This window comes from Chiroxiphia lanceolata, chromosome Z, assembly GCF_009829145.1.
Source record: "Chiroxiphia lanceolata isolate bChiLan1 chromosome Z, bChiLan1.pri, whole genome shotgun sequence".
Taxonomy (NCBI): Eukaryota; Metazoa; Chordata; class Aves; order Passeriformes; family Pipridae; genus Chiroxiphia; species Chiroxiphia lanceolata.
The window spans coordinates 13,530,490-13,541,237 of record NC_045671.1 but is presented as its reverse complement, the minus strand read 5'-3'; positions in this window follow the sequence as shown (position 1 = coordinate 13,541,237).

Below are 10,748 nucleotides of genomic sequence, written 5' to 3'. Positions count from 1 at the left end.
AAAGGTGGCATGTTTCCAATAGAACTGTGGAGTAGTACCATTAACCCACCATTTGGAGGTACACAGGACTGGCAGAGAGTGCTCCACAGAAAAGCACCTTTCCACCTTCTTAGGCTTATTCCAAGTTACTCATGGCTTCAGCAGGCAATTCTGATCTCACTGTACTCTTGTTTCTTTTAACTTGATATCATAGACCAGATAACTAGTTATTCCTAATTAGATGACAAAGTACTACCAGCCCAAATGATTACTGGTTTGGTATCTTAAGGACAGCATCTTAAAAAAAATGGCACTATTAACAGCATGCATGACTTTAATATGTGCAAGACCAAAAGTAGACCTGTAGTACTGTATATTATTTCAGTGGAATACATACACATTCTGTAGGACTTTAAAGGTTGAAGAGAGTTTTATAGTCTGCATCAAAGTTTCTGGTCATCTGTTTATCATTTTCCCCCCTCTGTCCTTCCCAATGGGAAATTATTTGAGCAAGCATTTTGCTTTATCAATTCTACTACAGCTGACAAATCTCCTGTTTCTCCCTTTAAAGTTTAGAATGAGCCAAATCATGTTTTCTCTTTCTTTAAAATTGTTTCAAAACTGGCATTAATCCCTATACATCATACTGCTGCTTTCTCTGGATATGCGTTTTGGGGGAAATGTATCACCTGACCAGGAAAGGGATGGTCAGTTTCACAAGCTGTGTTTGCTGTAGGAAAAGGACATCTCTAGCAGGCCTGGCTACTAATAGTCCAGATCAATGAGGCTGTTAAAATATGCCACAGTGTCTTGCTGCCTTGTGTAACAGTTCTGCTTTGTGTGGAAACACAGTTTGTTATAAAGACAATCTGAGCTTTTTCACCAAGTATGTAGTCAGAAAGAGCCTGGGATGAGCTACTGTATCCCACCCCACATACAAAACTAAGTATAATGGGAATCTCCAGGGAACAGAGTCTTTTTGCTGCAGGGCATTGATTATTTTGTGATGTTTTTCTGGATTCTTCTTGTGAAACATGACTCCTGTAGAATTTTTTTTGATGAGGAAACAGCTCTTTGATTTTGCTCTTGTATTACCAGCTGGAAATTCCACAGCTTTAGTGTCATCAGACACTGAGGGGGCAGATGTGTTCCTTTAGGGATCCTTAGAAGAAGGATGAAGACATTAATTCGTAGTTACAATTAAAGCTTTAATTTCTTAACAGGATGCCATGATTAGTATAGGACAGAATTTATGATTAGAATAACACAGGATGCCTATGAGCAGAATCGATATAATACAATAATGAATAGTGCAATATAGCATTTTTGACACATTATGATTATTAATCACCTGGACCCTCTGCAGGATGTGTCAGATGGTTTACTGTATCTATATAACAATCAAAATGTAGACTTGAAAACCATATACTACACTTAGTCTTAGGAGGAAAGAGAGAACAGCGGCACTGTCTCTGGCCATTGTGAGGTTTTGAATCTCACTGTTCAGCAGCAGCTTTAGTCCAGGTTCCCCACTTACGACTTGTAACTGTTTGATTTTACTCAGAGTGTTCTGGCTACTGTTGCACTTCGCTGTGCTGTGTCAGGCCACCACCACCACCAGTCTGACTGATCACCTGGGAACTCCAAGGCTGCTGAGGAAGGGCGTAAACAGCCTGGCACCCAGGCTGGTAGGGAGGGGAAGAAGAAATCTGTTTGGTTTGTCTACTTGGTTCACAGGATCTTCAGGGATTGGTAATGAAGGAAAGGGAACCAATACATAACTCACTCAGTCATAGAGAATGGCTGCTTGCCTCATGAAATGGCATTATTTATGCTAACCACGTTACCAGGGGTTGAAAGCAGGGTGTACGGGAAACTCCTGGGAATGGAGTAATTTGCTTTCCAGAGGCTCTTATATGTTATTTGTAGTTCGTTTGTTTGCTTGTTTGATTGTTTGTTTGTTTTTATAAAAGCTGTCTTGTAAGCATAGGTCCTTTCATTTTATGAGATAATATGGCATAATGTGACCTCATATAGTCCATTTACCTTGAAACAAATCTCCCAAACATGGACTTAATCACAGACTGCGGGGAAAAAAAGGTATCTGTAGAAAACACATCTGTATCAGGAAGTCCTAGAGCTGGAATGAAAAAGAGGGTTTGCATTTTTCAAATTCTTCCACAAAAATCAGTTTATGGCTTCAGTTTGCACAGAGCATGGGGATAGGTGGGTCTTGATGACAGAGTGACCCTTAAAGGCATCCTCACCTTTTTACCTCCAGTGGATACTTGCTGCTTTCTTAATCTGGATTGCTTTGGAGCCCCTGCAATGACCACTGCATTAGATTTCACGGTGCAGAAAGAAGGGGGAAATAGTTTGGGTAAGCAGAATCCAAGAACCTGCTGGTCACATTCACACTACAATCTTTATTCCTAGCTGCCAGTTGTTCACTGATTTGGATCTCCGAATCCTGCCATCTGTTTGCATCTTAGCCAAAATTTGTGATGGAGCCAAATTTCTCACAGCGACAGGTTTTAAACTACTTCTAGTGTTTTAAACTACCACTACTTGACCTTGATTAATTCTGAACTTTCTATAACTATTTAATTTAGGAAATTTACTTGAGATTTATGCTAGTAGAGCAAAGACTGGAATTTGCTCACTGTGGTCGTTCTGTTATGTACATGTAGCTTCCTTGTGCCCATTATCAAGGGAGCTAAGCTCTTAGAAAATGCTGTAGCACGCCCTTTGACATCAAACATAGTGTGGGCCCTATATGTCATTAAAATAATGTGAGATTATCTGCATGCATAGAGAATGGAAGACAGAAAACTGAACGGAATAATAGAACTATTATCTGTTTAACATGCTTTGTATCTAGGAACAGTTCAGAACTGCTGATGATATTTTAACAGTCTTGTTCTAAAGTCAGTTCCCAGAAGACTACCTTCTTCAGAAACTCTCAAGGGGGAATGACTCTATCGCCACTGCATAACAACAAAAAGGACTTAGGGACTCTGGTTCTGCAAGTTACTCTGTCTAGTACCTTCATAGACCTCCACAGAGGCTGACAAAAAAAAAAGGTAAATCATAAGTCAGAATGACAACAATACTTCGATTTGCAACAGTTTGAAAGACACTCCACTGTAACCTCTGGGAAATGCATACCTGAAAGATAATTACGTAACGTATCCTATTCCAAAATGCACCCCGTGCACCTAAAAATTGCTAGAACACCTTGTTAGAATATCTTCTTGAGTGATATAAATATGTCTGTGAATTTTCACCTGTAATTAAAAAAAAAAAATTTAATATGCTGGTTGGTAACACTCAGGAAAATCAAGATCTACATTTCTTCCTCTGTTTCAGAGTAAGTTATCTTTTGATGATAAAGACAATGTGACAAAGACAGCTAATTTTTCAAAGACAAACCCCTCATCTTTATATTTGAGAACTGGTAATATTTTCACAGAATTATTTTTTTTTATTCTTTAAGATGTGTGTTCAGCTGGAAAACATATTATTCAATTGCTACAACAGTATACTGTACAAAAACCAAAAATAACATTATCAATACAAGCTCAAACGTTCCAGTGCTGCTTTGTTATTGTTGTTTGTTTGTGGTTTTGTATTGGTGGTTTTTTTGGTTGATTCGTTGATTTTTTTATCTTTTTTTTTTTCAGTAGCATTTTTACAGGAAGCAGCAACTGTGTCACAAAGGAAATAATTTTCTTTGGCTAGAATTCCCAAATCAATCTTGCAGCCTTCAGTCTATGCAAACCTTCATTTAATTTTTTTGTAAATATGCAGTTTATGTATTTCATGTGTAATCTGTGGCCATAGCACTATATTTCAAATTGCCAGTGTTTCAGTAAACCGCTGAAAAACAGAGCCATGTGCAATTTGTAGGCTGAGCACAGAAATAAAATTATGCTTAATGCAACCGTGAAACTGTGGCATTCCAAAAATGGCATATTTCAGTGTGTCCTAGAGCATTAGATATCCGTTAATCTTTTAGCAGCTTTTTGAGCAGGACATCTCTTTGAGCATGAACACTTCTTTCCAAAGAGACCATACCCTTCCATGAGGGAAGGTTATGAAGACTACTGAAGAAATATGTCAGAACACTAGATTTATTGTACTTCTCTTTTTCAAAATGTACCATGTAATCGCTAATCTCTGGAAAACTTTGATTTAACATGTCATCTAAAAGATATTATTACTGTATTATTACTAGCACACTAGCTAGAACACAAAATACAAGAGTGTGAGTAGAAGGAATATGTCCCAGATTTTAGCCATGATTGGCTACAATCTCATGACACAACAGTGACAGTGGAACCTTCCAGTCAAACGCTATCCTGTATGTTTCACTATATAATCTCCACTACCATAATTTTCAAGGATTAAAAGCCAAAGTTTTACAAATGTGGTTTCAGAGTAGGAGACATTTTGTGGTGATAAAACACCCATTACAGTAATTTCAAAAGCCTGCAGTTTTCTCATCCTTAAAATCTTTTGACTGGAAATAAGGAACCGTAGCAAATTTAAGCCTACTGTAACAGCCTTTGTTTTTTTTACACAGTAAAAGTTTTTGCAAACACACAGGACTGATAGCACACCAAAGGGAAATGGCAACTTGTCTACCCAAACCTTAGGGTTGTATGATGTTTGATTCCTGTAATGCTGCAGAACAGTATCAAGCTAAGAGATTTTAAAGAAAGAAATCAAAATATCAACACTACTTAATAATTGTGAACTGGGAATACCAGAGCAGGGTGTTCACCTCTTCTCAAGCAAGCTGTACATGTGTTACCAGATAAAAAATACTGTCTATTTCTGCTGGAATGTCAGTTAATTTCTTCCTATTCTTCCAAGTGATAATGACAAAAAAGAAGTATCATGTCCTTTTCGGTTCTGGTTACAACTTGCTCATTTACAATTAGACATTACAGGTGTCTGCATAATCAAAATATACTTCTGTTTTTTTCCTTAAGAATAGGGGTGGAATGCCATGCTTTCAAGATGTTAAATGCCACATCATATGAAACAAAATCCATTGGCTGAAGGAATTTTAGAGAGTTATAATATTAAATTTCATTTTATAATGTCAAAGGTTCCATAGGCAAAAATTTGCAACAGTTAACAAGTATGACCTTTAAATTAGTCACATGAAATTCAGGGCATAAACTTTAATATTCGCTCATGAGCAGCATTTTTTTGCCTAAAAATCTAATAAAAGGAATGAATCTACCAGTCCATCATATTGGTGATTGATACCACAGTGGTGGTTCAAATCTATAGCACTAACTAAAGAGAGCCAAATTGGACAAAATGAAAGAGAAGATCCTGAAAATAGTTATATTTCAGCTTCTAAATCAATAATTGGACATTTGGAGTGGTAAGTATATCAGTAAAACTCTACTTTTCAGCTCAGTGCGTAAGCACTTGCTTACTTTGGTAAACCTGACGAGCCAAATCACAATGAAAAGAGTCTTGTTAGATCTGTTCACACATTTGTATCATATACAAGTAGATGATAACCAAAGCACTTTTTGTTTTCATTTTTCTTTTTGTTTCAATGGCAGCATGGAGCTTACAGTCCTTGTTAGCAACTTTAGATCAATGATGTTTGAAAATAAATTTGTAAAAAAGGACAAAAATATCATATGGTACACTTTGAAAATAAGTCAGCTTTTGTAGACTGACTCATCTCTACTGTCATCTACACAAGTACTTACAAGAATTGCGAAACACACAGATATGTCAAATGTACCTGCTGCAGATTTCACACAGAATTTAAAAGTGAGGCATGTTTACTACAGGATGTGCTACCTTTTCCACTAGTGCCTCTCATCAAAAGTTAAATGTATATGTAATGTCTCGTAATTCACCAAGGTTATCATAATTTCATACCTGAGTTCTGAAGATTTTAATGAATTAATTTGGCATCACCATATATAATTTTCATGCAATATATTTTGTAAAACTGAAACATGAGGTTCTGAAGTTATACTAATCCAAAGTGGTGGCCTTTGTTTTTCAAAGAACTAATCTTACTCTTCTGGTTCTAAAGAATATTTGAAAATTCCATTTAATTCAGAAAGAACTGGGTATGTATTCCAAGTCATGCATATGGTACTCCTACAGAAATTACTGATGCTGAAATGCTGTTTATACTTTAGCGTATACATTCAAAAAAGGGTGTTGAAACAAAATTAGTAGGAGACTGGAATTAGCCTTTGTGTGACTGAATGAGTGGAAAGCTTATCAGGAGACTTAACACACTCAGCTCAGTGTGTTAAGGACACCAAAAAAAACCCCTCTCATTGAGTTGCTTACAGTCTCTAAGTGTTTTTATATGGAGAAATTACAGTCATAGAACTAGACTTTTAAGAAAGGAATGACAAGGTTCAACACAAAGAACCTGAGACCGGACAAATTTAAATAGGAAATAAGATATATTTTTAATAGTGAATTGAAATCAGTGCCTTAAAACTATAATCAGATGGATGTAGTTAATTCCCAGATTTTGGGATGAGGTCAGATACATATTTAGGAGATGTGTTTTGATCAAGAGCAGGTTACTGAGACTCAGCAGAGTGGTAAGAGAATGAAATGTATGATCTAGTGATGTCATTGAAGAGGGAGTAGGTGACCACATAAGTTGCTGGTCCTGAACTCTCAGACTATGTATATATGACCAAATTGCTTATAAGAGAATCACTGAAGATGTAGTCCAGTCTTCAGTATTTTCTTTTTGCTTATATTTCATTTTTGGGGATGCAAGATGAGCAGTTTGTTTTTTCTTGATATTAATAACCATTTTAGGAATTGTGTTAATGAAGTAGTAGAATAGATTCTACCATTAATGAACTTCAATAGTTTGATTTTTTTTCTGCATCTCCTTGTTTTTTTTATCTGCAACACGGTTCAAGGGAAATGCAGTGCTACTCCACAAGACTGTTTTAATGTCAGATTTTTCTACATCATAAACAAAATAGATGCCATTTAATATCTTATGGAGAATTTAATTCATAGTGGTATCACTTTACCTTGGTATTCATTTCTGTCAGCTGTGAATTGTTCACATTCTTTAAGAATCACAGTTCACTGTTTATGAAATGAGGCCTTAAACAAGATTTTACAGTTAATTGATGAACTTTGGTTCTTTGTTTCAGCAATTCTATGGTAAGTGTGGAACTGGAGGGATAAACCAGAGTGCTGGTTAGGACAACATTATACCTGTGAAGGCACTGAAGAAGACAATTTTGTCCTGTCCTCCCAGGATAAGTTAATTGAAGGGTGTGCAAACTTGGGAGAACCAACTGTGCTTAACACAAATGCTATGACTTCCATGGGCTGCATGTTAGGAAGAGAACCTCTACAAAGCAAAGATAAAAAATACATGTATACCCTACAGTTTTTTCCAAATTTACTGAAACAAGGGCCTGACAGTCCCAATCCAGTACTCTCCATTTTTGTGTATAGCGGTTATCGACTTCAAAGAAGCCAAGTATTTGCTGGTTTTATTTTTCAGATGGAAAATTAATGTACACATGGCAATCAACCATAGATCTTTACAGTTCTATTTGGTGGCTAATTCTATAGAATTACAGTAAGAACACGGAAATTAAACCAGCCTTTTGCTCCTCACACAGCCAACCAGTTCATGATTCAAGCACTGGACTGGTTAGCTGAAACAGCACCATTCCCTACTTTATGTTTGGCTACTGTCTACATGGATTGAGTAATAAAAACTATAATTTTTGAGAAGAAATGTACCAGGTAAAAGACAGCTTGCAACAGAGTGCCAAACAACAGATCAAGATAGAAACAATAATTTCTTATTGAAAATGATCTTGAACTTAAGGTTAATCAGAAGAATGTGTGGCAAACCTTGACAACTGCTTTTACTAGATAGCATTCTACAAAAAATTCTATGTTTATTGCAGATTTCAGAATAATAAAGATGAGTTACTTTCCTACAATTAATCTATTCTTTAACAAAGAGTAAGATATTCAATTTTTCCTAGAAGCAATTTTTAATGACATGACTTGTCTAGGTTCCAATATCTACAATAAAAAATCTAGTTATTGCAGCATTTTCCAGTGGTTTCAGGGCTGGTTTTTTGTCTGTTTGTTTTGGTTTTTTTTTGTGTGGGGAGGTGTTTTTGTTTGTTTGTTTGTTTTGGGTTTTTTGTTTGTTTTGGGGTTTTTTTGTTGGTTTTTTTTAAAATATATCAGAAATTATTTAAATAGTCTGAGACACAGCTTTGTGTGACAATGGTATAATCCAAAATAATGAGTATAAATTAGTGAGTTGGGACGCTCAGAGGGCAGTATTGTTAAAACCATGACACCTATTTTACTCTCTCTTTTATTATTTAAATGTCACTATGTGCTAGCACTGTACAGCTGGAAATAATAACCATCTTCAATTACCTCATCTTTCATGCTTGCCAAAAAATACATGCAATAGCATGTTTAATTCATCATGTTTTGTTTGTACATTAATAAAAGGAAATTTCACAGACAGGAACTGCAAAGTACTGTATAGTAGAAGTAATGAGTAGACAGCAAAAGGTCTGGTTCGGAAGTTCAATATTCATTTACAAACAATGGACCTCAACTATAGTTTGAAGCAAAGTGTGGCTGTGCATTTAATATTTGCAAAATAAAAGTATAGTTCCATTTCGTTATATTTTAAATGAGTAGCCTTTTCCTCTGGAATTAGTGCTAGGACCTTCAGATGGATTACAAAGTTGTTAGCTCATTCCTGGATAAACTTTGAGAATTTTCTGAACAGGTTCTATAAAAGAACTGGACTAAATTTGACAGGTAAAGCCAGAAGCTTCAGCTGGGGTTCAGCTTGGTATGATGTATTCTAAAGGCTCTTACTCCTATTTTATTCTACTGAAACAATGGAGACTAATGGAGGTACCTTCTGAAAGAAAAGTATAAATCAGGTACTTTGAAGTTCAGAAAATGAAACTCTTTCTGATTGACAGTTTCTGTAACCTTTTTGTCCAATCTTTTTTTTTTTTCCCCCTTTTCAGGCTGTTGAGGTCTTGGAAAACCTTTCAGTCAAAAGAAAAGACAAAAGACGACTAGGAGCAGAATTAACATTGTTCTTGATTATTATAAGATTTCAGCAGCACTCAGGTGGAAGTGGAGAAAATAAGCACTGGGAATAAAGTCTAGGATTTATTTGCATAGAAAGCAACTGTTTCTGCAGAAAACATAGTTTTTAGTAACTCAGTAGCAAAGAAAATTTAGCAGAACCCTAAAGTAACACCTGAATCCTAAGCTTATAATGAGCTCCTCTGGAAACCAAGGCTTGGACCTACTAAAATGCAGAAATTTTTCTTTTTTGTGACACAAGGTGGCTACTTTGCTGTAGTAAACCTGTGATTGCCTGCCAGTGTTCAGAGAAAGATGTGAGGCTGTACTGCTGTGCCACAAGTGCCGGCAGGGACTCAGGTGCAATCTGTCACTTTGAGTTGTCTTAAGTAACCTGTGTGTCTTTTCTTTCTGCAGAAGAACACAGCAAACAGAAAGAGAGTGGAAGAAGGAACACCTGAGAAAAGGGACACTTCTGAAAAGCCACAGTCTGGTTTAAGGAGAAATTTCATTAGCCTCTCTCAAGTAGTACTCATCTCTCCTTCACTGAGTGCTATGAAGTACTCTTTCCTCCTTCCTCTGCAAATCAAAGACAAATCCAGTACTAAATTCCAAAACCCAATTAAGTCTAGTATAGAATTAAATTTAAGAGTTCAAAATGTAGACTGATTTAATCAACGATGGATTATTCATGCTGGATTTGAATAGTTTATTGCAATAGGCCAAAGAATATGAAATCTCACATTGAAGGGAACTCAGAATTTCTTTATATGCAACATTTGCTGTGGATTAACTGGAATTACATCATGTCAAGCTGCCTTGAATCTGGTTTTTGCTTTCCCTCTGGTGTAAATAACATGTCATTTTATTATAGATTGTTTATCCTTCTTTGAAAGTACCCTGAGATATGATCTGTGTTCATTCTAATGCAATCACTGTGGATGCTGAATCCTCAAACAGCTGTCACACTAGTAGTCCACTCTTTTGCTGGCTACCAAGGTCAGGTTATCTCTTAATCTCTTAGTCATCTGTAATCGCAATGCACATGTATCACCTAATGGGTTTAAAGGCAAGTGCATAGACATCTGTATTCCTTTGGCCCAGAATTCACATAACTGTACTCAAGATGGCATTGAGATATACCTTATAGATGAATGGGAATTGCTCCTGGGATGTGGCTGTCAGGGAAAGAGTGCATATAAAGCCATTCAATGATTGCTTAGCATATATATGCACACTAGCATCTCCAAAGAAGACATCACAAACAAGATCTCCGTGTCTACTAATCTAAAATGCTCATAAGAATAGCAGTAACCTGTGACATATCCCTGCAGAGTATAGAAAGTCTGCAGGGATATTCCACATCCATTTCTCTCCAATATACAAAGGTACAACAGCTTGTGCACTGTATAACCATTTGCTGTCCTTGTTCTTTCTATGGTTTGGGTTTTCTGATTTTTTCCTTTCTTTTTTTTTTTCCCTAATCTTTTTTTCTCTATACCATCTGTATAAAAAGAAAGTCTTCACCAAAGCAGCTGATGACAAAAATGAAGTGTTGCACAATTACTCATAGCCTTCTAAGGTACATGAAAATCTTTAGGGAAATTAATTCCTCTAGAGTGAGTGCAGATTTACATTTCATTCAG